The 26,916-nt window shown below is 37.6% G+C and overlaps 1 protein-coding gene and 1 long non-coding RNA gene across 2 annotated transcripts in view; one reads left to right on the forward strand and one right to left on the reverse strand.

Moving 5' to 3' along the window:
• LOC308704148 (NLR family CARD domain-containing protein 3-like) overlaps nucleotides 1-26,916 on the reverse strand; it is a 1,230,758-nt gene that overhangs the window by 850,466 nt on the left and 353,376 nt on the right. The window lies entirely within an intron of this gene.
• On the forward strand, nucleotides 11,902-18,220 carry LOC308703937. The gene is made up of 5 exons (XR_014031758.1): nucleotides 11,902-12,197; nucleotides 12,546-12,683; nucleotides 12,779-12,822; nucleotides 13,925-13,989; nucleotides 17,464-18,220. It is a non-coding gene; the product is annotated as an uncharacterized lncRNA (long non-coding RNA).

Genomic DNA, 26,916 nt, shown 5'->3' on the forward strand with positions numbered 1-26,916 from the left:
CAGTGTGTGTGGTGGAAATGTGAGTGTGGGAATTGTTTCTGCTGTTCACTCGCAATCACAGCTGTCTGTTCCTCCCTCTATCTGAGTCCAGTGAAGAGCCTGCTAATGCTGTGAGTTACACGTGTCTGTTCCTCCCTCTGTCTGAGTCCAGTGAAGAGCCTGCTAATGCTTGAAGAGCCTGCTAATGCTGTGAGTTACACGTGTCTGTTCCTCCCTCTGTCTGAGTCCAGTGAAGAGCCTGCTAATGCTTGAAGAGCCTGCTAATGCTGTGAGTTACACGTGTCTATTCCTCTCTCTGTCTGAGTCCAGTGAAGAGCCTGCTAATGCTTGAAGAGCCTGCTAATGCTTGAAGAGCCTGCTAATGCTTGAAGAGCCTGCTAATGCTTGAAGAGCCTGCTAATGCTGTGAGTTACACGTGTCTATTCCTCCCTCTGTCTGAGTCCAGTGAAGAGCCTGCTAATGCTGTGAGTTACACGTGTCTGTTCCTCCCTCTGTCTGAGTCCAGTGAAGAGCCTGCTAATGCTGTGAGTTACACGTGTCTATTCCTCCCTCTGTCTGAGTCCAGTGAAGAGCCTGCTAATGCTGTGAGTTACACGTGTCTATTCCTCTCTCTGTCTGAGTCCAGTGAAGAGCCTGCTAATGCTGTGAGTTACACGTGTCCATTCCTCCCTCTGTCTGAGTCCAGTGAAGAGCCTGCTAATGCTGTGAGTTACACGTGTCTATTCCTCTCTCTGTCTGAGTCCAGTGAAGAGCCTGCTAATGCTTGAAGAGCCTGCTAATGCTGTGAGTTACACGTGTCTGTTCCTCCCTCTGTCTGAGTCCAGTGAAGAGCCTGCTAATGCTTGAAGAGCCTGCTAATGCTGTGAGTTACACGTGTCTGTTCCTCCCTCTGTCTGAGTCCAGTGAAGAGCCTGCTAATGCTGTGAGTTACACGTGTCTATTCCTCTCTCTGTCTGAGTCCAGTGAAGAGCCTGCTAATGCTTGAAGAGCCTGCTAATGCTGTGAGTTACACATGTTTATTCCTCTCTCTGTCTGAGTCCAGTGAAGAGCCTGCTAATGCTTGAAGAGCCTGCTAATGCTGGAAGAGCCTGCTAATGCTGTGAGTTACACGTGTCTATTCCTCTCTCTGTCTGAGTCCAGTGAAGAGCCTGCTAATGCTTGAAGAGCCTGCTAATGCTGGAAGAGCCTGCTAATGCTGTGAGTTACACGTGTCTATTCCTCTCTCTGTCTGAGTCCAGTGAAGAGCCGGCTTATGCTTGAAGAGCCTGCTAATGCTGGAAGAGCCTGCTAATGCTTGAAGAGCCTGCTAATGCTGTGCCGAGAAACGCGAAGAGAACGCTGAAGAGAATGCGGAAGCTGTGGATTATGTCCATTCCTCTCTCTGTCCGAAGGTGCTGAGAAATGTGAAGAGATACATGAAGAGAACCTGAACTGAAGAGACTTTTAACATTGTTTTTATTATTTAATAAAGAGTATATTTATTTTGAATGCTGTGTCTGCCATGTCCTTCGTGTCCACGGCCGGCTCCTCAGGGGCGGCACGCAAGCGAAGGGGTGGGCGGCCCGCTGGCGCTCCACCCCGACCTGTGACACCAACTTAAAAATACTGTTTCAATAGCATAGCCATAGGAAAATGTTAACATGATTTACTGTGGAAAAAAACACAACTTTTACTCATTTAAAGTTATTTCCAATTTTACAACTCAAATAAATACATAGCTTTTAACAGAATTCCTAGGAGGTTTTTGTAAAAATATAAGAATCTGATTTTAAATGGACTTGCATTAAAGCTGCCTAAGCTTAACCTCAAAAAAAATCTAAAACAAAATTGTGCCAAATAAAATTATGCCACAAATGATTTCAACTAAGCTTAAAGTTGCCATGACATGAAAATTCCTCCTATCAGTTTTCTAAATGCATGTTATAGATCTTATTGTGAACAAATAATATGTTTGTTTGTTTTTAAATTGACCCTGTAATTTTTAATCAAAATGTCATAACTGGATCTTGATGAATGCAAGACTTTTGGTGCATTTAAAACCGTCACTGCAAACTCGTCTTGATCTGTCTTCACTGCATTTTCTGTCTTGCCCTGCATTTTTTCTTTTCTTTAACCTTTTACTGACCCTGAAATGTTAATTTAAAGCAAATAGGCTTTGGGTTATCCTGGTCCAGGGACATATTGTGAGAAAAGACACGAGCTATTTAATTAAGTCAAGCCAGCCAGATAGACATACAGTGCATATAAAAAGTCTCCTCACTCCTGGTAAAACTAATCATCAAGCTCAAGTGAAATAATGCACACGTCTTCACCTGAACTGACTCTGATTAACTCCACATATCTCAGTTGTTCTAGTATGATTTTTCTGACATCTTCTTGGTTTCTGCTAGTTCAAGTGTCATGAAGCATTAACATGATCACTGAGGGCTACAAAAACACTTCCAAGGCATTAGATTAAACACGGAATACTGTGAAGACAGTCTTCAACAAGTGGAGAAAGTATGGCACAACAGTGACAGGCCGTCAACAATTTCCCAATTTTTCCCTATTAAATCCAGTCACTCAGCAACTCTTCTGCCACTCAGTCCGGCTGAGGGAGTGTGTTCCTGCGGGAAAGTGACGTCAGTGCATAACCATGTTTCTGCAAAGAAGATATTATTAAATATTCCCAAGTCAAAATGTGTCAAGCTGACAGACTCCTGTCCAAACAGAGAGAGAAAACAAAGTGCTGTAATAAAATCAAAGGATGCTTCCACCAAGTATCAGTTCAGGGGGGTGAACACTTATGCAGTTAGTTATTACTAGTTTTTTTATTTTATTTATGTCACTTTGGTTTTCAGTGGCATTGCATGAGTTGTATTTTTTACATTACACTTTAAAAAAAAATCATATTTTTGTTTAATTTATTTACATCACAAAAACCTGCTGTTTTAACCGGGGTGTGTAGATTTTTTTTATCCATTGTAACAAGTCAGTCCATTAGCATTACAGCAAAGCTGGTCCTGGCAAACACAGCTCGAATACACACGATTAACATGGATCTTTGCAGAAGCAGCATTAACGTCTTAGTGGGTATAGATATGCATTATTGGGTTGAGTTTTGTGCTCATGCAGCTTTGTTGGTGGGATCTTTTGTATGTCTATTTACACAGACACAACAGCATGTCTCTGTGTAATTTCTTAGCAGGAGTAAATCTTCAGACTTGCTTTGCATTAGAAGTGTAAGCTGATCTAGTCCACCATGACCAAACCAACTTTATCCACTTTACTCACAAAAAAATATGGCTGGTAAGAAACCTTAATGGCTGGTAAATGTTCTCCTTTCACCAACTTTTGGCAGCAGTAACAAAAAGCAAGAATGTGAAACTGCAACACTGCAAATAGAAACAACTTTATGCAATTTACATTCAGTTGTTTAATTTGATCCATTATGGTTATGAGTTGATGAGAAAGACCTGTCTGACCTTTTGAGAAAGGAAACTTAATAAAGCCATAAAACATTTACTGATGAGGTTACAGTGATTAGCAGTAATTGTTGCAGTTTGTCATGAACTGACACATGCACCAGACAGAAAAACACAAAAACAGATTTACAGCTGGAGAAATCACAGATGCAATGACAATTAATCTATTTATCATCTAAAAACCACCCAGCAAAGCCTAGTCCTGCTGGAACCATTAATTGTTATCCACAATACTGAAATAATCTTGAAATCTAGCAGGATATGTGACAGAGGCCGACTGTCACAGTCACAACCCTGATAAATCAGTGCATTCAAAAAGCAATCCATCTGTGTCATATCCACAGCAATAATATGATCAGGTCACTGTCAGCAGACTTTTCATCACAATTAAATGTCATCACAGTGTCACACACATTATGTTTGTCTATTTATAGTTCCCTTTGTTCTTTTCTGAAGTCTTGTCTTTGGTCACCGTTGCATTCCTCAGTGTTTCCTGTTCTTCTGCTTTGTTCTGATATTTTGCAGGTCTGATAATTGCTGGTGTGTGTGTTAAAAAACATTCTACCGACTTATGGTCCTTGCACACAGTCTGAAATTTTCGCTGGGTTTTTTCATATTCATCATCCTACAAATCGCCTACGTCACGCACAGAAACCTTGAACACTGAGTCTGATGCGTATTAATTAATCTGTTGCGAAAAAAAAAAAAATCATAAAACAATACAAAATGGAGTCTTCAAGCAGTGAGGATGATTTTGTTGTCCTCTCTCTTCATAAAAAGAGAAAGCGGAAATATTGGGTCCATCCAATCCTGAGATTTCATAGAGAGGAAGGAGAGTTCGCTGCGGGATTATCCCGAGAGATTCAAAGTTTACTTCAGGATGTCAGTGGCTCAGTTTGAGGCTTTGTTAGCGATACTGGAGACACATATTAAAAACAAGACCAGCAATTTCCATGAAACAATTTATCCTGAACAGAATTTGTTCAGGATCCTGTTCAAGAAGGCCCCCCTCAGCTTTCGCCATGGGAGTCGGAGTCGGAGTCGGAGGTCTCGGGTAGACAGCCAGACCCGCTGTCTAGTGCGGAGGGTGGGAAATGTTCGGCGATGACGGTCGGCCTGGATCTTTTGCTGACGAATAGCCCGCTGAAGGTCTACATGTGTGGCGTCCCAGACCTGTTCGCTGCGCCGAAGCCAATGGTCCACAGCCAGAAGTTCAGAAGGCTCACCAGACCAAGGAAAGAGAGGTGGTTGGAACCCCAGTACACACTCGAAGGGAGTTAAGCCAGTTGACTGCTTGCGGAGGGAATTTTGGGCGTATTCAGCCCATGGCAGGAATTGGCTCCAGTCATTCTGGTTCTGTGAGCAGTAGCTGCGGAGGAAACGGCTTATATCCTGGTTGAGGCGGTTATATCCTAGCCCAAAGTGACTCACATACATTTTTAGTAACTCACAGAAGGCTCTACACACGGGAGGTAAACTGAGGCTCCCGATCAGCCTGCTGTGCTTGAGAAATTTCATTAAAGATGTTCCAACAAACTGGTGCTACCAAAATGGATGGGGCTAGGATGCTAGTAGGGGTTTCAGAGCAAGAACCACCAGAATACATACGAGACATCTGCCTTGACATTCTTGGACCCGGGACGGAAGCTGTACTGATTTAGTCACTTCCTGCACCGAGCCTGACCCCAGTGGACGCCCATCTAGAGCTGTAACACACAGAGGAGGAATACAAGGGGCAGTATCAATGGACACATTTTTAAACAAAGATATATCAATAAAATTTCCAGCAGATCCAGAATCAATGAGAGCAGAAACCACCATTTGACTCCCCTTGTAACTGATAATAGCAGACATGGTAAGACAACAGTTAGAAACTGAACTACCCGGGGAGCGACTGGCAGTTGAGGTTTCGAGGCGTTTCGGGCAGGCGGAGAGAAAATGTCCAGCTTTACCACAGTAAATGCATAGTCCCATACGAATCCGACGCTGACGTTCAGCGGGAGTCAGACGAGTGTGTCTTAGTTGCATGGGCTCATGAGCTGAGAGATCGCTTCCACTGTGAGTGCGGGGCTATGATGGCAGGGAAATAGGGCTTCGGGTTCGTATCAGATTGTGAATTGAAAGTTGAATGAATTGTTCCAGGGACCATTGTTCGTCGCGACTGGCAAGAGAGTGTGAAGAGAGTGCGATAACCCGCACCGATAGAGAGTTTTAAGCGGAGCGTCAGGCCAGACACTCTGTGCGGCCAGAGTTCTAAATGCAAGAGCATAATCAGCTGCAGTGTCAGTATCTTGTTTAAAGGGTTAGTTCACCCAAAAATGAAAATTCTGTCAGTAATTACTCACCCTCATGTTGTTCCAACCGCGTAAGACCTTCGTTCATCTTCGGAACACAAATTAAGATATTTTTGATTAAATCTGAGAGTTGTCTCACTCCTCCATAGGCTTTCAGAGGGACCGAAACTTGCTGGCCCAGAAAAGTTATTAAAGAGATCGTTAATATAGTCCAAGTGACTACAGTGGCTTAATCCTAAGTATATCAAGCGACGAGAATACTTTTTGTGCGCAAAAACAAACAAAAATAACGACTTTATTCCACTATTCATTTCCTTCTCTCTGGGCCTCTAGTTGGTTCACGTAGTGTTTTTGCGCAGCGCGTCTGTGTTGCACGTCACCACGTAGGCTCACAATTGGCCGAAGCGGGTCATGTGTGTGATGCGTGATGACGTGCAACACAGACGCGCAGCGCAAAAACACTACGAGGCCCAGAACGAAGGAAATGAATAGTGGAATAAAGTCGTTATTTTTGTTTGTTTTTGCGCACAAAAAGTATTATCGTCGCTTGATATACTTAGGATTAAGCCACTGTAGTCACTTGGACTATATTAACGATCTCTTTAATAACTTTTCTGGGCCAGCAAGTTTCGGTCCCTCTGAAAGCCTATGGAGGAGTGAGACAACTCTCAGATTTAATCAAAAATATCTTAATTTGTGTTCCGAAGATGAACGAAGGTCTTACGCGGTTGGAACAACATGAGGGTGAGTAATTACTGACAGAATTTTCATTTTTGGGTGAACTATCCCTTTAATGTAAAACAGACGATCCTCCACACTAATTCCTCCCACTGGATGTTCAAAAACGTCACGGAGACGAGAGGTAAACACATTCAAAGAGCCATGAATGGCGGTATCATGCTACCAAATCGCTGTGGCCCAATCAAGGGCCTTGTCATTCAACAGATTAATCACAAATGCTACTTTAGACTCTTCAGTGGGGAAAGTCTGGGGCAGCTGAGCAAAATATATAGAACATTGAAGCAAAAAACCTTTACATCGACCCGGGGTGCCGTCAAACTTCTCAGGGAGTGAAAGATGGGGATTTCCGGCCACAGAAACAGGCATTTGAGGGCTCGAGGGAGTGGGAGGAGCGGGTGCAGCAGCTCTGGGTGAAGTTGCCGCTGAAGTGGCTGACTGCTGGCGAAGATGGCCTAAAACCTCATCCAGGGCAACCGATAAATGGGCGAGCTGGTGGTGGTGCTCATTTAACATGGCTGCCTGAGACGCTAGCGTGTCGTGGTCCGCTGGGTTCGATGGTGGCGAAGTCTACTGTAATGATGAAGACTCAGAAAGCTCATGCGGATCCATGTGCAGAGTGTTTAATGAAACAGCAGACAGAAAACAGTATAGGAATACAGGCAGGGGCAGTAAACAGGGCAGGCAGTCCAGACGAGGCAAACAAATCCAAAACAAAGCAAACAGGAAAACCATAAGAGAGTAGTGATGTTACGTATGACACTGAAGCTTCGAGTGAAGCCCCGTATCGGGGTGTGTATTGGTTTACTAGAGTCACGTGATTGACGACAAATGAAGCCTCACTTTCTGTCCAATCACGTGCGCGTTTCGCTTTGGGTGTCAGAAGGCTCAAAGCCCAGATCTTATTTAACGAGTCATTGTTGGCTCAGTCTGGTTGATGTGTTTGTGAGGAGAGAAAATTAATTAATTTAATGAACAAATCAAACACAAACATGTAAGGCTTTTATTTGTACACATACTGTAACATTGAAACTATGGAGCGTGTTGTGGTTGCTTCCCCAGCTAGCAGGGAACGTTCTCAGAACTTTCGCTAACATTCCCTACAAGTTTGGTTAATGTTCTAAAGAAAACATTTGAATGTAATGTTTACCGAACATTTTAAGGATGTTTTCTCATTAAAATTTTTTTTCCTATAACGTTATATGAAAACTAAGATATAACATTTTAACTGCAACATTCAAAAGATGTTTTGGGAATGTTTCTGAAATAACAAGTTGTACTATGATCTCAAAATATCATTGTCCCTATGTTTCATTATAACGAAAGAAGAACATTCTCTCTGTCACGTTAGGAAAACGTTTTGAGGATATCATTGAGAGATGAGATGTTGAATGTTCTTCATAAAACGTTATTTTAATGTGACGAGTTAACAAAATTATAACATTTTATTTGCAACATTTTGAGCATATTTTGGGAATGTTGTTAAAGTTAAAGTTTGTACAATGATCTCAATATAACATTGTCCCAATGTTTCATAAAAACAAAAGAAGAACATTCTCTCTGTCACATTTGTAAAATATTTTGAGGATATCATTGAGAGATGAGATGTTGAATGTTCTTTATAAAACGTTCTTCTAATGTGACGAGTTAACACAATTAGAACATTTTACTTGCAACATTTTGAGCATATTTTGGGAATGTTGTTAAAGTTAAAGTTTGTACAATGATCTCAAAATAACGTTGTCTTAATGTTTTGTCATAACAAAAGAAGAACGTTCTCTCTGTCACGTTAGGAAAATGTTTTGAGGATATCATTGAGAGATGAGATGTTTATTGTTCTTTATAAAACGTTCTTCTAATGTGACGAGTTAACAAAATTATAACATTTTATTTGCAACATTTTGAGCATATTTTGGGAATGTTGCTAAAGTTAAAGTTTGTACAATGATCTCAAAATAACGTTGTCTTAATGTTTTGTCATAACAAAAGAAGAACGTTCTCTCTGTCACATTTGTAGAATGTTTTGAGGATATCATTGAGAGATGAGATGTTGAATGTTCTTCATAAAATGTTCTTCTAATGTGACGAGTTAACACAATTAGAACATTTTACTTGCAACATTTTGAGCATATTTTGGGAATGTTGCTAAAGTTAAAGTTTGTACAATGATCTCAATATAACATTGTCCCAATGTTTCATGATAACAAAAGAAGAACATTCTACTTGCAACATTTTGAGGATATTTTGGGAATGTTGTTAAAGTTAAAGTTTGTACAATGATCTCAATATAACATTGTCCCAATGTTTCATAAAACCAAAAGAAGAACAATTCTCTCTGTCACGTTAGGGAAATGTTTTGAGGATACCATTGAGAGATGAGATGTTTATTGTTCTTTATAAAACGTTCTTCTAATGTGACGAGTTAACACAATTAGAACATTTTATTTGCAACATTTTGAGCATATTTTGGGAATGTTGTTTAAGTTAAAGTTTGTACAATGATCTCAAAATAACGTTGTCTTAATGTTTTGTCATAACAAAAGAAGAACGTTCTCTCTGTCACATTTGTAGAATGTTTTGAGGATATCATTGAGAGATGAGATGTTTATTGTTCTTTATAAAATGTTCTTCTAATGTGACGAGTTAACACAATTAGAACATTTTACTTGCAACATTTTGAGCATATTTTGGGAATGTTGCTAAAGTTAAAGTTTGTACAATGATCTCAATATAACATTGTCCCAATGTTTCATGATAACAAAAGAAGAACATTCTACTTGCAACATTTTGAGCATATTTTGGGAATGTTGTTAAAGTTAAAGTTTGTACAATGATCTCAATATAACATTGTCCCAATGTTTCATGATAACAAAAGAAGAACATTCTACTTGCAACATTTTGAGCATATTTTGGGAATGTTGTTAAAGTTAAAGTTGTACAATGATCTCAATATAACATTGTCCCAATGTTTCATAAAAACAAAAGAGGAACGTTCTCTCTGTCACATTAGGAAAATGTTTTGAGGATATCATTGAGAGATGAGATGTTGAATGTTCTTTATAAAACGTTCTTGTAAAGTTATGTGTTAACACAATTAGAACATTTTAATTGCAACATTTTAAGGATGTTTTGAGGATGTTGTTGAGATAACAGATTATATAATGTTCTCAGTAAAACATTGGCACAATGTTCCATAATAACAGAGGAGGAACATTATCAAATCAACGTTCGTAAAATGTTTTGAGGATATCACTGAGACCTGAGATGATGAGTGTTTTTTAAAAAAACGTTCTTGTAATGTGACGTGTTAACAAAACTAGAACATTTTAAATGTAACATTTAGCAATCAAACTACACAATTATTGTTAAATTGAGCTTGCTGGTCAGACAGCAGGCCAACAGGGTTCACGATGGAACATATGGTGCATTTAAGTCCTCCTGGGAAGTTTGTATTCATGAGGTTTTACAATTTTGTTTAATGTTTTAAATTAATGAAGCCACTGTAAACTTTATCATCACATATTATACTGTTACATATTAATGCTATCATATTTTGTGCAGGCATTAGCTTACTTCATTGTCACTGCTAAATACCTAAGTATAGTGGTATCCCACAATGTTTCCCACTGACACACCCCTAACTCTTCAAGATCAGGGTTAAAGAAAATCCTGAGCTTCCTACTCATATTCTCATCATTGTGGTGGCGTTCAACTTGTAAATACGATCTTTATGACATGACTTGAATGCACCAATAGCTCTAGCTTAATTAGGGACAATCCATACAAACACTCTTTGCTAAAATACATTACAGACTGTCACAGTAAGAAGTTATTCGTCCTGTATCAACGCTTAAGGCCTAACCACTGCAGTCAACACCTTGGAGTATCCATGCTGTTAAATAAAAGTCTGTAGACAAGGGTTAGGGTTAGGGTTAACCTTAACCCTTAATTTCTAACCCAGACCCGGTTTCACAGAGTTTAGATTAAGCCAGGATTAGGCCTTAGTGCATTTAATTAGCTTTTAGAAATGTGCCTTAGAAAAAAGAAAAAGAAACATTACTGGTGTGCATCTTGAGACAAAACAATGGCACTGACATATTTTAAGATACAGTATGTCAGTGCAAGTTGCTTTCAGGTAAAACAGCTCAAACGTGCATTTTAGTCTGGGACTACAGGCTTAAACCTTGCCTGTGAAACCCGGGGTATATGTTGCAACTTGTATAGAATTATGCCAATGTTACCAAAGTGTTGTGTTGGACAGAGGATTTACCCTAAACCAACAGGTTGTGTAACTGTGCCACACAGGGTGAAAAGCAAGTTGACATTATTAGGCATAAGAGTGTTTCTAAAGGAAAGGTCAATATTTTGTTAAAGTGCAAAAGGATCATTATGGGTCACATGAATGTAACTCTAATGTTACCATGATACCAATCCATTAGTTTTTCATGTAGGTAGGTATACAGAATTGTATATGAATAGCCTACATGTTTGCTCTGTTTAATATATAATACGTTTGCTCTTTTAAACTGCTGTTTGGCAGAGCAGTGGTAAATATATGTTGTTATACATGGTATATATTATTTGTGTAATTTATTATTATTATTTATATGTTATTGTAAGTTTATTTTTTTTTTATCATGCACTGCAATGAAGACACCATTTAACCAATTGATTAAATATAACAGCCAGCTTACAAATACAACTAAATAAATAGCCGTGCACATTTTTTTCATATTCTTTCTTTTAAAACATGTAATCTTTTCCTGTAATTGCAATGTTACCACATTATTGGCTGTCTCTTCGAGTTGTTTTGAGCATGATTGGCTATTCAGACTGTCATCCAGGAATCTGGCCAATGGCAGCTATGCGCGCCTTTTACTGGTCAAGTTTGAAGTTTGAATATTCGTCTGTAGAGTGAGAGTGTGTGTGTGCGCGCTGCTGCTGCTGCTCGGGAGGATCTTCAGTACTAGCCTCCTTCGGTTCTGTGGCTTTTACATTGTTTAAAACATGGATTATTTTGCATCGTACTGTTACATTTTTATTTTGAGCGAGTTGCGGGATGTAAATGGACAACGAATTTTAACAACGTAGCCTACGTGTAACGGACATATTGCAATCTGCGGAAGGTAAATAACTTTATTTTATATAAAAATACATTCTACTACATCAAAATATAGTGTGTTAAATTGAGAAGCTAATTTTAAATGCGACTAGAGCAATATCGATATTATGTCAATGTTTCAGGCTGCATGTGTAACGTTAGGCTAAATATTGTCAGCTAAGTTAGTTTTTGATAAAAATAAATAAAAATAAACCTCAGCATAGTCTGAGCTTTACAATGAGTGAACTGAGAACATTGTGTCTTTATAGACCCTTTTACAGTTGGTAAACACGGTGACGTATTTGTGTGGGCGGAGCTTAGCTGGAGGCAGAAAGATCCCTCTGGCCGCTTCACTAACGTTAGTTTGCAAGTTTTGTTAGCTTGTTTTTTAACAATGACTGGAGAAAATCCGATTTTGTCTTAATGTGCAAGGTCACTCACTGTCCAGGATGCCGATTGTTATTTGCAAAAGTTAATTTTAACGGACGGAACCAGATGACCGTACACGCTCAGTCAATGGACGAACTGACAGGATTAATGTTAACGCTACCTCCGGTTGAGTGGCCTGACTTCTACACCGACCCGATAGAGAAACTGAGGGTAAAGAGAAACTGAGGACATATAAATATATTTAGATGCCTATAATAATATAACTATGTGCTGAATGGTCATGTAAAGACTTGTGTGGTTCAATCCGCAGTTCTGCCTAGCCAGCGCCAAGACGACAATGTAAAGAGTGACACTACGGTGCAATTTTAATGATATGAATATTTTCTAGAAATAAAAATTCCAGATACAGCATACTCATTTTTCATTGATTCTTGCACCCAAGAACACAACAAGATGACTTTTAATAATAAAAATAATAATTTAAGCTCCTTATTATGTAGCCGAATCTGTACTGGTTTGTATTAACCGCCTCCAGTTTTCCGTTTGTTTTGCCTCCAGCTAGCGCCGTGACGTAGGCGCAAAATACAGAGAGGAACTCGAACCACTATGAAAACTAGGCTTTTGAATGACCGCGGGATATCGGCCTAACGTTACCGTCAAAATGATGAGTCATCATCATAATATGTTTTTGAGCTGGTGAGTAAAAATTTGCAAGCTTTTTATGTCTCTTTTAGTAAGTAAATACAAATAGCTAATAATATTGCTGTATGTGTGTGTTTCCCATTATCCAGGAATTTTGGGAATAAATTATCCAGCCACATGATCTTCAGTTGCGGTGAGTATTGTCATAGTAAAATACACGTGAAATAGAGGCAGAACATGTAAACTCTGCTCAAAGGCACACTGGTCCAAACCCTCCAGTCAAAATTGTACCTGTCTTCTTGATATGAGTTTTTATGGCCCTAGCTGACCCAAACATAAATGTCCTTTCAAAATGAAATTATTTTCAAACCTGTATGACTTCTGTGAAACACAAGAATGTTGGGAATAAAACAACATTGGAACCCATTTTATGGAAACAAATGTTCCCAATGTTTCATGATAACAAAAGAAGAACATTCTACTTGCAACATTTTGAGCATATTTTGGGAATGTTGTTAAAGTTAAAGTTGTACAATGATCTCAATATAACATTGTCCCAATGTTTCATGATAACAAAAGAAGAACATTCCCTCTGTCACGTTAGGGAAATGTTTTGAGGATATCATTGAGAGATGAGATGTTGAATGTTCTTCATAAAACGTTCTTCTAATGTGACAAGTTAACACAATTAGAACATTTTACTTGCAACATTTTGAAAAAATAAAATAAAATAAACCTCAGCATAGGAGCTTTACAATGAGGGAACTGAGAACATTGTGTCTTTATACATAACATAAATGTCCTTTCAAAATGAAATTATTTTCAAACCTGTATGACTTACTTCTGTGAAACACAAGAATGTTGGGAATTAAACAACATTGGAACCCATTTTATGAAAATGAAAAAAAAACAGTGAAGTCATTTCTCAAGATATCTTAATTAAGGTTATACAAAATAAATTCATACAGTTTTGGAACAACATGGAGTACCGGTAAATAACGATAGAGAGTCTATTTTTTGGATGAGCTGTTCTTTTTAGGACATGTTCCCAGGGTCCTTTGCTAAATTAACCATGGTTTTTATTATAGTAAAGTGTAGAAACAATATTTTTATGGTGGATTGATTACAATAATTTATTACCATTTAGTTAGTGTAGCAAAACCATGGTTAATGGTAGTAAGGGTTCTCCAGATTTATATAGCCTAACACTTAAGGAAAACATAAAAAATGGTCCTATGTCACCCAGATCAATAGTCTGTTAACACACATTAACACACTTTTTACATTTTCTTAAGATCAAGCATTGGACCAATGTTTACGGAGCAGAACAGGCACCAACAGAGAAACAAGTCCATCACTAGTAAGTATCCACTGCATTTTATAAAACCGTAGTCAATTTTAAACGCACAATGCACTCCAAAATAAAAATGATCTATTTTTTTCTCCCTCGTGCCAGATTTATATCTGTCCCAGATTTATATCTGACTTTCTTTCCACAGAGATTTTTAGAAAAATTATCATTAAAGAGAATCATATAAAGAGAAATGTGGGAGGAGCTTGAATTTATTGCCTAGCCCTGTTTGTTTGAACCGCGAGAGCCGTCAAAGCTTATGCTACTCCTATGTCATGCACCGACAAGAGCCTTTTATAGTCAACACGTCGGACGCAAGCAACTTGCAGTTTTGCCCCCACCAACAACGCATAGTATTGCATACAACGGTGCGTCGCGTATCAAAAACTGGGACGACACATTTTTCTACTCATAGACGCATATGGCGGCTGAAGCGTAGCGATGCGTAGCCTTGCAGGCGCATATGCGTATCGATGCGTTGACTAACTCTTTGGGCGTAATTTGACTTGCATATGGCTGTCTGCTGGAAGCTTGTTATTTAAGTCAATAAAATTATAAATATGGTAGGGCTGGGGGAATTAACACGTTAATCTTCGCGATTAATTTGAGATGCTTAACGAGTTTATAAAAAAAATGCAATTAACGCAGCACTTTTTTTGCCTCATTTTAATGACTTCCTGTTGCGGAAAAGGCTGCAAAATATGCCGTCCCGCCCCTCCGTGTTTGGCGATCAGGTTTTATTCTCGCGCAGCTTTCATGAGCGGGTCTTTTCCGCTCCGCGCTCTCCATTCCGTGTGTCGGCTCACTGACACACACACACAACACTGAGCAAACATTGAGCTCTTTGCTCAATGTTCTGCTCCGTGTTTGCGCTGCGCGTTCTGCTCTGTCGTTAACGGCCCAAACGCTCCAATCATGTACCGATCACGCACTGGAAAAGCAAAGTCAAATAAAGTGAAATTTCTCAGCAGTAGACTTCTGTGAAATAGCCCTACTGAGCTGGTATAGTCATGCTGACAACAATGGTAAAATTACCTGCTCTGATCACATGCTCTTGTAATAATAGCTTTGTAGGACTATGTTTTATTTTGATAATTAGGAAAAAAAAATATAATAATAAATTGTTAAATTTATTATGTTGATTGATTATTGAAAATAATAATATATTGATATATTGATGTTTAATATTATTTTAATACAGGGCTATTTTCTGTTCCTTTTTTTCCTTTTTGTTGTTTAATTAGGTTATTCTAAGTTTAAATATTGATGATTACAAGCTTGGGGGAAATGCAATTAATTGCATTTAATTACAGCAAATTGTGTAAATAATCAGTTACTTTTTTTAATCGATTCCCAGCCCTAAAATATAAAATATGGATATGTTTCTTACACAAACGCATCACTTCGCTTCACCTTTCGCCTTTATTAACCTGCCAGAGCCGTGTGGAGTACTTTTATCATGGATGGATGCATTTTTATGGACTTGTCAAAAAAATCCCACAGGGAGCTACAGAATAAGAAATCTTTGAAGTCCACTTTTTTACTGTCTGTTTCCATCAGTAAAATTACAGTTTTTTTTATTCTCTCAGAATTGTGAGGCAAGAACACACAATTGCAAGAAAATATCAGAATTGTGAGCTGTCTTTTTTACTCCCCTCAGAATTCACCCTTCGAGGGAGTTTGATTGACAGGTATTTTTTACATTTTTATTTTACCAAAAATATTTTTTTCTAAAAAACTTACACAAATTAAACGTTGAGACTTTGTTTCAACTTTCATATCAAAAGTAACCTGCTCTGTCTTGTCTCTGCGTTTAAACGTTTCAGCGTTTTTTCTGTGATCCGCAATGTATTTTTCATTGCGTGACAACATGATGTGTGGCGTGAGAGCGCCATGGCTTGTTGGACATAGCAACAGTAACTAAAGGGGGCGGGTCTTTGCAAATTGCATTAACCATGGCTACCTGTTAATTATCACTGGACTACTTCGCTCTCGCATCTCCCAAAAGTAAATTTTTTTTTGTTTTCTTGATTCCATTTGAATGGTTTAATTAAATTGCTATAACCAATTATTTAAAATGTAATGATTTAAGCAAAACGTTCTTCAAAGGTTAAACCAAACTTTTATTTGACGGATTGCCATGTAGACCTTTGAGTTTCTCTGTGTTTTATGATATGATGATAGTTTTTCTCAAATGAAGCTAAAATGCTGCTGAAGTGACTCTCAGAGCGGCTGTATTGATGAAGTGCATTAATGTTCTCATATAGAAACGACAGCAAAAAAAAATAAGCCAGAATTGCTTTTTTTTCTCAGGTTTTACTAATTTATCCTGTGATTCTGACTTTCAAACGGCCAATTGCGAGTTTATATCTCGCACTTCTGAGAAAAAAAAGTTTGAATTGTGATTCGCAATTACCTTTTTTAAAAATTGTATTCCATGGCGGAAACAAGCTTTCATATGCACAGACAGTAGCTCACATTTAACATGCAGATTGTGCGCACACAGAAACCTACTGGAGCACAAAAAGTTAGTGTCAACACTGTCCTGTGATTTCTCAATAAGAAACAGAAGTTATAGCATATTTTTCTTTCTGCTTTTGAAGTAACTAAAACTTACAGCTTAGCTAATAGCAAAGAGACGATTCACAGGTATGATTAAATCACACTAGAAATTGTTCTATCTCAAATGCAGTACTACTTTATCTGTATCTGATTTAAAACAAGCAGAAATCTGTAAGAAATGTAACAATCCATAGACAATATAACTGATGAAAATGAGCTGTTACATCAGAGCAAAAGCATCGTGGGCAGTGCTGTGACATGCTGCAGCTGTGCTCAAGGCGACCTGAGTTCGAGGTTCACACTTCTCAAGCCAAGTTTGTAGTTTGTTAAAATAATTTAGCCTCTAGTTGTGTTATTAAAGGGATACTCCACTTTTTTTGGAAATAGGCTCATTTTACAACTCCCCCAGAGTTAAACAGTTGAGTTTTACCGTTTTCGAATCCATTCAGCCAAGTTTCTGATATTTGGAAGAATATCAGTATTGAGACAGTTTCTGGTCTCATTGACTTCCATAGTAGGAAAAAATATATACTATGGAAGTCAATGAGACCAGAAACTGTCTGGTTACTGACATTCTTCTAAATATCAGAAACTCGGCTGAATGGATTCGAAAACGGTAAAACTCAACTGTTTAACTCTGGGGGAGTTATAAAATGAGCCTATTTCCAAAAAAAAGTGGAGTATCCCTTTAACATGTATATAATGGATTAAGTATATGTTTTAAATTACAGAAACAAAATAGATACTCATAAGGTATCATATTTATACTTTTAAATAAACTAATCTAATTAATTTCTGATTAATAATTAGGCTGGCTAATTTTGAAAGTTTTCAAAGTCAATATTGCTTGTATGTGATCTTAATATGTAATATGTATTTGTATTATTTTTGTTTACACTGTTGCATGATCTTCTTTTATAGGCTATGAGGAAAAACTCTACCATGCACACAGAGAATGGAGCTCAATTCTGCTAACTGGGATAGCAGCTGAAAAAGAAGAAGAGAAGAACAGTAGAACACCTATTAATGCAGATGACTTTATTCTTTTTCTGCAAGAACCAAGACAACCAAAGACTGATGATGAGCGCTCTGAGCAAACAGCAGTCAAGACGTGTGATTGCACATTGGACTTTACTGAGTTCTTCATTTAATGTTGGGCATCTACTGTATGCAGAACTTCTAATAATTTATGTGAATGCCATTCATAAACCTGTTAGATTTTTGTTTTATTTTAGAGATTAATAAAATTGTATGTTTTAACAATGTTATAGCTAAGCATTTTTTATGTTTAAGAGAACATTTTGGGAACAAAAATAAAACTTCCCACCAAAAAATTTATAAGAATGTTAAGTAGTATTTTTAAGAGTATTTTTAGAGAATGTTATCCTAACTTTTAGAAGAACGTTCTAAGAATAAAAATAAAACTTCCTGCTAAAAACTTTATAAGAATAAAGGGATAATGTTCTAAAAATGTTATGATTAAACATTTATAGAAGGTCATCATCACAAAACATTTTTAGAGTGTTCTTAGAGAATGTTATCCTACCTTTTAGGAGAAATAATGTTCTAACAATATTATTATTAAACATTTTTATAATGTTGTAAAAAAAAAATGTTATCTGAACTTTTAAAAGAACATTCTGGGAACAAAAATAAAAACACCCCCTGAAAACTTTCTAAGAACGTTAGAGAATAATGTTGTAAGAATGGTACACCTAAACATTTTAATAATGTTTTTAAGTAATGTTATCCGAACATTTAAAAGAACATTCTGGGAACAAAAATAAAACTATCCGCTTACAACATTATAAGAACATTAGAGAATAATGTTATAAGAATGTTATTACTAAACATTTTAATAATGTTTTTAGAAAATGTTCTCTAAACATTTAAAAAAACATTCTGGGAACAAAAATAAAACTACCCGCTGAAAACGTTCTATGAACATTAGAGAATAATGTTATAAGAACGTTATTACTAAACATTTTAATAATGTTTTTAAAAAAATGTTATCCGAACATTTATAAGAACATTCTGGGAACAAAAATAAAACTACACGCTAAAAACATTATAAGAACGTCAGAGAATAATGTTATAAAAATGTTACTACTAAACATTTTAATAATGTTTTTAGAAAATGTTCTCCAAACTTTTAAAAGAACATTCTGGGAACACAAATAAAACTAGCCGCTGAAAACTTTCTAAGAACGTTAGAGAATAATGTTAAAAGAATGTTACTACTAAACATTTTAATAATGTTTTTAAAGAATGTTCTCCAAACTTTTAAAAGAACATTCTGAGAACAAAACTAAAACTAGCCGCTGAAAACATTTATAGAACAATACATGCTAATGTTCTTAGAACATTTTTAGAACAAAAAATTTCTAGCTGGGTCATCTGCCAGAGCTTCTAACACAGGCTTCTGGCTGCTTTATTTTAAATAAGCACCAGATGGTGCTGTTCTCGACACTCTCGAAGCTTTGAATCTTTTCCCATAACAGTCAGGGGAAAGCCTCAGTGATTCACGAGGCTTCATTTCCCCATCCCTACAAGAGAGTCCAAGTCCAATACACAGAGAAATCCAAAACAAGGTAAAACACTCAGAGTTGTGTCCAAAAGGAAGAATAAGACTTCTCAAGTCAAGTGTGTGCGAGCTGGGCTATTTATAGCCAGACTAATGAACATGATACAGTTCAGGTGTGTTTGTGACCCGGAAGTCAATACTCAGGTGCACTGGTGGTATTACAGATGAAGGTACCAGTATGACAATTATACATTATATTCAACATTATATATAGTAGTTTAATGTAGTACTGACACTGAAACTCTAAAAACTTGAATTCTTTCAGACAGTAATTTTTATTTTGGGTGAATTACTGTATACACAATACTTAGCATTTTTCTGTTGTGATGTATTGTGACACGATATATTGTTACACCCCTACCATTAAGTCATGTGTACTACTTATCAGACACATAAAACTCTTGCCGTTTGCCAGCCTTTAGTACTCTTGATGATTTTTCAGCCCTGAATAATCATGCACACAATATTCACAGCCAGGAAGAGCGGGTGGGCGGAAACACCATCATTATGCGCATTTACTCTCAACTCTACTCTTAACAGCAGTAGCAGAAGAGGTTAAATGAAGCTTTGCCCTGTTCATATGCGTCTCCGCATATTTGAATGTTGTATTGATTTGCGAGTTGGGTCGGAGAGCGCTGCATTGGTATTAATGTATTCCAGCTCTTCTTCAGTGTGTTGGTGCCCACCGTCCACAAGGATTTAACTGGGTCATAGCCAGACCCCCATTGCCCCCAAGGCCACATTTCACAGAGCTCTTCATTTAGGCTGAGTTTCAAAGCAGCACTGGTTTAAAGTTCAAGTTCACACTAGCCAGTGAAAAGCATGCGCTATTTCCAGCAGTAGCTCTCATTCGACACTCATAACCATTCAGACAAAGGGCAGACACTTTTCAAATACATATAATTTTGTGGAAATGCATGAAAATCCCCAGTTTCATGATTATTATCAATGTTGAAATCAGTTATTTACATTTTTATTTCAGGATTCTTTGTTGAATCGAAAGTTCAAAAGAACAGCATTTATTTGAAATATAATCTTTTGTAACATTATAAATTTCTTTACTGTAACTTTTGATCAATTTAATTCATCCTTGATGAAAAAAAGTATTGATTTCTTTTATTTCTTTCCCCAAAAAATAAAATAAAAAATCTTACTAACCCCAAACTTTTGAACGGTAGTGTATAATGTTAAAAAAGCTTTCGATTTCAGATAAATGCTGTTGATTTGAACTTTCTATTCATCAAAGAATCCTGAAATAAAAATGTAAATAACTGTTTTCAACATTGATAATAATGAGAAATGTTTCTTGAGCATCATATTAGAATGATTTCTGAAGGATCATGTGACACTGATTGGAGTAATGAGGAATAAATTACTCTTTACTTTATATTTACATAGAAAACAGTTGTTTTAAATTGTAATAATATTTCACAATATTACTGTTTTTTGGGTATTTTTAATCAAATAAATGCAGCCCCTTTCACACAGCACGTTGATAACGGGCAATTGCCGTAAAATTGCTAGAGTGCCTTCTGTGTGAACGCAAACACGTCCCAGGATTGAAGCCAGGATTGATACCGGGATGGGGACCTAGTAGCATTGCCGGGATCAGTCCCGGAACGCGCCCTGTGTGAACAAAAGCCAGGACCAATGCCGTAAGGAGTGTGTCGCAGTGATGGCGCACGTGCCATCGCACGGCCTTTCTACAACCTATGCTACAGCATTATGGGGAACGAGCCACTCAGCAAACCCAGTGGCGCTTACTGGGGAGTATGGACTCGTCTTCGTATAGAAATGATGAAGGCTGGGCTGCCAACTCACGCAATTTACACTTTTCACTTTTCAAATTATAAGCTCTCAGACTCTGTCAATTTTTTTACGGATTTCAAATAATGAATACCGTTTTGGAGCTTAATTGTAAATGTGACGTGATAGATCGCTGTAGCGCCTCAGTTCAAGCCGCACATGAACCAATCATCTTTTACTCTTATTTACTACTAGTAAATAAACCCGAATGAACAATAGGTATGTTGAAAGTATGCAACTTACCAAAATATAGGGGAGACCGGGGACAGTTGCAACAAGTCTTATTCCTCCAATCAGAAACAAGCTAGAGCAGGGGTCTCCAACACGTCACTGGCGAGCTACAGTACCAGTAGCTCGTGGCCTGATGGGAGGTAGCTCACCAAGGGGCCGTTCACATATTGCATCTTTTGCGCGCTCAAGTTTGTTCAAATGTAGGCACGCGGCAATCGTGTTAATTTTTTCCAGGCGCAGGGAGATGAAAAAAATCGCAATTTTTCAGAATGCCACAAATGCACCGCAGGTCATGTGACAAGAACCAACCAATCAGCTTCACCCTTTCCGTAACAACATTGAAAGCTCAGACAACATGAAGGATGGGGGTGCACCCAAACACTACGGGTGTTTTTCTCTTCTCCGTAAATAAATCTTGTAGCAAAACTACAGCAAGCGTTTTTCGGTGGTGGAAATCCATTAGCTACTAAAACTTATTTGTCGTTGTGGAGAGCGCAGTGCATGGTTGCATAGCAATGACAGACGCCACGGGAAAATCGGACTGAATTTTACTATTAATAATAAAAGATAAGATAATATGCATTGTAAATGTCAGTAGTTTATCTTTTTTGACTCATTCTTTTTATAAAAAGTTATTTAAAGGCTGAAATATGTGAGGTTTATCTTTTTATAAAACTTTTTTTGAATTAGTACATGTTAGTTGATGCATGTTGCAAGACACTCCTTTAAAATCTGGCCATACTTTTTAATGTTATTATTTTAAACAAAAAGTGCATATTGATGCTAATTTTATTTGTTATTTGCTGGTTTTCGACATAAAACTTGGTGAATTGATTTAATTGTGTAGCATTAGTACTTTTTAAACAGGACTTTGTGATAACCGTGATCATTTTGGTCATTATAATCATGTAATGAAATGTTTATGCCATTTCATCTCTAGTTATGATCAACAATGATCAACTAAAATCAACTATAATTATGTGTTTTTATAGCCTGGCAAGCCAGACCTACATCAAGATGTTAGGTCTGGAAACTCACCATAGTCACGGCTCAATCCGAGGGGCGGGATAAACGGCTGTCTTTCAAATTCCCTCTGCACGCAATAGGACAGCGCTTCAACCAACCAGAGCGTTTTCCCAACAGCCGAGTTAGTTGATAGATTCAAGTTTTGCCATATCTGGCCGGCAAAACGACGAACACATCTTCCTTTTTTTAAGAATGACTTAAGTGCCGTTCTTTGCTCTTTTCTCAAAGAAAAACTTAACTCCAAGTCCTCCAGAGTCGCGGACAAAGCCGATTCGAAAGACCGTTGTTCTCCATCAGCAGCCGTCATTCTTTGTTTTCAAGTGGCAGCCGTCGCAACTCTGTCGTCATTATGTTAAGCCCGCCCCGCCTACTCTATACACGACGTGATTGGCCTGACCCAATTTAGGTTTTTGCAGCTCGAAAGTCTATGGAGAGTTGCTAGACTGCCCTGGCTGCAAAATACATTTTGCTGCCGCTAGGGTGCGTCTAGATTTCTAGGCTAGTGTTTTTACAGTTTAATATGCAATGTACAATTTTCTATAAAAAATTCATCTCTGATTCTGTTCTTTTCTCTGACATTTAAGGGTGACATATATAGCCCTACAAAAACTCTTTTAGGTCTAAAACAGTTGATAGTTGTTAATATGAGTTATGAGACATTGTTTAAGAGATTTAAGGATTGTATTACACGAGTAGCTCTCAGGCACTTTCATTTTTAAAAAGTAGCTCTCAAATGAAAAAAGCTTGGAGACCCCTGAGCTAGAGTGATGCCACTCATACTGCACATGCACAGTTAGGACCCCCAAACCCTCCCCCCCTCCCCCCCCCATTAGTGAGGTTTTTTTTTTCTTGAGAAAAAAAAACATGTATCTACTGTACCTAATAATTATCCAAATGAATCGATATTGAATCAAGATGTCAAGCGATAATAAAAAACAGTACCCTACCAGTCATTCTACCATGTAGCTAAACATTGTAACATGTTTTCACCAAACTTAATAGAATTCTGTTTAGTTACCAAATGTTTTGGCAATCACAACTTATTGTGATGCAAGGTTGTTGTTTTTTTCACATACCGGGAAAAAAAATCCCGGGACACATTATCCGTGTATTTTCCGGAATCTCTGTGTGAAAGGGGCTTTAGTGGAAAAGAAAATATTTGCGATGTGATGTAAAACAATTATTATTCAGACCACAGGGAAGCATGTGCCTTGTATTGATTTCACGCCTGACAGACCACCACCTTTAACCAGCGAGAAGCTTGCCGTTTTCAGGAGTAGATAATCTATCAAAGCAATAATAGAGTAATTCTCCTTTTTAATTGGACACTGTTAGACTGGCGTGTTAGTCTCGCCGCTCAAATGCCCTTTTTCCATGTAATCTGTAATTGAAACATTGCATTGTCACACAAACAGCCAGGTAAGAGACGCAGACTCGTTTAACTTGCAAAGCTGCTTTAATCACAGTGAGCTTGTCCACCCATCATAACTGGCCCTTTTTTTATTAGCGGGGGTTTGCGAGAATTACCTTTGCTCACATTTGTGGAGTTTATCAACAAAACAACACTGCAACATCTCAGCACATACCAGTGTCAACCACCCACACTCTTAAAAACACTGGGTTAAAAACAACCCAATTTGGGTCAAATATAGGACAGAGCACATGTTGGGTTCATTTTACCCTGCAAATTGGGTTGTTTATTTAACCCAGCATATTTGGTTGATTTAGCCTAGAATAATGGGTTGATTAATTTTTACTACAGTACTAGCTTCTTTTTTTACTTCATACATGAATTAATGTCTACGGATTAACTTAAATCCTCTAAACTTGAAAAAAAAAAATACTCCACACAACCACTGGTTTGCATGATAATTCCATTATTAATCATATTTTACAGTATAGCATATTTTATATAGTTTTTAATACATATTGCATACATTTAAGCTCATTTAACAAATATTAGAAGTAAAAATTAAACATTTAGAAGTAATTCAAGTGTAATCGACCAGCCTCTGTTGGATCTCGCTGGATCTCGTGCCGGAGCTTGTGTCGTGTTCAGCGGGGGAACTTCAGACTCGTAGCCGAAATATGCGGTGACTGACTCCATAACCTGTCCATAAACAATCAGTGTACAGTTCTGAGAATGTATTTTAACAATATACGTATTTATATTCTGTATCTTTTTTTGTATAAAATCATAAAATTGTATGCAAGGCATCAGTCATTTCCCCATCACGTGAAAGACTGACACGAAAGTCACACTTGTTTAGGTGACTCACATCGCGCTCCTGTATGCTGCTTTGCATAAAATTAAATGATATACAGAACTATAATGAATTTATAGATACAAAAAAAATTTACACAAACCTGTATTTTATCAAAGACATGCATCATTTTGACAGAGCTGCACTGCTCTCTCCTGAAGAGGTCGCAAAAGCCTGTGATAAATAACTCAACCCCTGGGTTGTTACGTCTGACCCAGGATCTGGGTAACACAAAACCTACCCAAACACTGGGTAATTATATCTGACCCAGGATCTGGGTAACACAAAAAACTACCCAAACACTGGGTTGTTATGTCTGAAAACATAACCCCCCCAAAAAATAACCCACGATTTTGTGCATAAAGCTTGACCAAATGACCAAAAGGGCATGTCCTTTAAATGTTTTGTAGCCAAGTGGATTTGCATCTGCATAGGACACTTTAGAGAAAAATAGGGTAAAACAAATTTGGCAAGCAGCTATTATATAATGCATTCATAATGTACATTATATAAAGCATTATATCTTTTCATAAATAATTGTAGCCAACTTTTAAATGCATTATAATATTTGCAGATTATTTGCAGATTCCTTGTTACATCTGAAATTGGTTGTTTGTCGTGTTTTAATGTATTATACTTTCTAAGGCGTAACATAAGTATGGTAATGTACTAAAGCATTGGATACAATTATACATGAGATCATACAATGTGTTACAATGCATAATTAATGCATTAAAATACTTTTATAATGCATTATTTATATAAATAAGGCTTCAAGTAAGCCCTTTAATAAATCTCTCTTTCTTTAATAATTAGAAAAATGTGTTGTTAAACTTTTTAAGCTTTTGTTCTGGTGATCACAAAGAAGGTCCAACTCCTTTCTTTAATTTCTAATGAACGTGTTTGTGGTCAAAACCACCTCCTGTTGAAAAGAGAGACTTTCCTGTGAAAAAAACAAACAAAAAAAACAAACAAAGCCGAATCCACATGAAGCGTGAATGTTTAGGCTGTTCTTTGATCCGCTTGAAACGCCTGCCATTTATGAGACATCAATAAATGACGATGACAAATAAGACAGATAAAAAGGTGGTGGATGATTGCGAAGCTTGCAGAGAGACGATAATGTTAGTTTCAACATCAAAAGAAAGGAAGCTACGCTGGATATAATTCTGAGGCCTGATAAAGTGAAAGAATTACAGCTATCTCTCTCTGTGGTTTAGGCTGCTTTCTTAACCGAGTAGTCTTCAGTATCAATCAATTATTTTAGGTGAACACATTAATGTGATGTTGCCTGAAGCCATGTACATTATCCCGCAGAAAATGAGGCTCTTTCCATTACTTTATTTCATCTGTTCCTTTAGCATCTGAATTGAGGAAGAGTTGTCACTTCTAATGACTGTCAATAAATGTTATCTTTCTCTTGTACAAAGACTTACATGCAGTATTCATCCATCTCAGCTACTGGCAATTTAATTGTAAACCTCTCCTGTTGTTCTGTCCTAGTCCAGATGCATGCTGGGAATAGAGGAGAGATGCGTGCTAATGGCTTCTCATCATTCATGTATGTGAACTTCCCATGGTGGTTCTGTACTGCATTTTAGTCAAAATTGGCACAAAAAAACACAATAATTTTGTGATTTTAGAAGTTTCAAGAACTGTATGTTATGTTATTCAATAACAATGTGATTTTTCTATTAAAAAAAAACGGTTCTTATTGAAGAGTTTTTCATTTAATTGGATTTTAATTTACATTAGAGTTTGATTATTTTAATATATTCATGTTTTTTTTAAAGACAGAAACTAATGTCTTTAGTTTGGTTGTGATTTGTTTTTTTTTTGACATGACATATTTCTGTGGCCTTGTAGATGAGATGTGGATGAGATCTCATAAATTCAGTATTTGCTTTACCTTCTTCTTTATCTTGACTAGAAGACAGAAAAGTAAGAAATGAGACAGCTTACCTCGCTCTTCCCCTCAAGACGTTGTGTAGTTCTGTGTGTGTGCACTGTAAAAAATGATCGTGATTTTAACGGTTAAAGACTGTACAAATGCTATGGTGAAAAACGTCTCGGTTACGTATGTAACCCTCGTTCCCTGAGTAGGGAACGGAGACATTACGTCGGATGAGGGCGAATGGGGCTTCGCTTAGAAAGCCTATCATCTTCGAGTATATAAAACGAGCCAATGGCAAAGAAATGCCATGGGTCTGCGGAATTTGCATAGCGAATCACCGCCCCACGCAGGGGGTATATAAGGAAGTGCGCTGGCAACATGCAGATATGTCTTCGCTGAGGAGCCGAGACTGAATATATTTCAACCCCAGGGGTGGCAAGGTGGCTTGCCAAGGGAAAGACACATGCTCAAGGAGGCTTACAGTGGAATACACATGTGGGGGTCACCCAGAGGGGGAACCATGCACATGGAAGCACCTAGCCAAGCGCGAAAGCTGCCAGTGGCATAAC

The sequence above is a fragment of the Scardinius erythrophthalmus genome, assembly GCF_964197995.2.
Source record: "Scardinius erythrophthalmus genome assembly, chromosome: 16".
In the NCBI taxonomy this organism is placed as follows: domain Eukaryota; kingdom Metazoa; phylum Chordata; class Actinopteri; order Cypriniformes; family Leuciscidae; genus Scardinius; species Scardinius erythrophthalmus.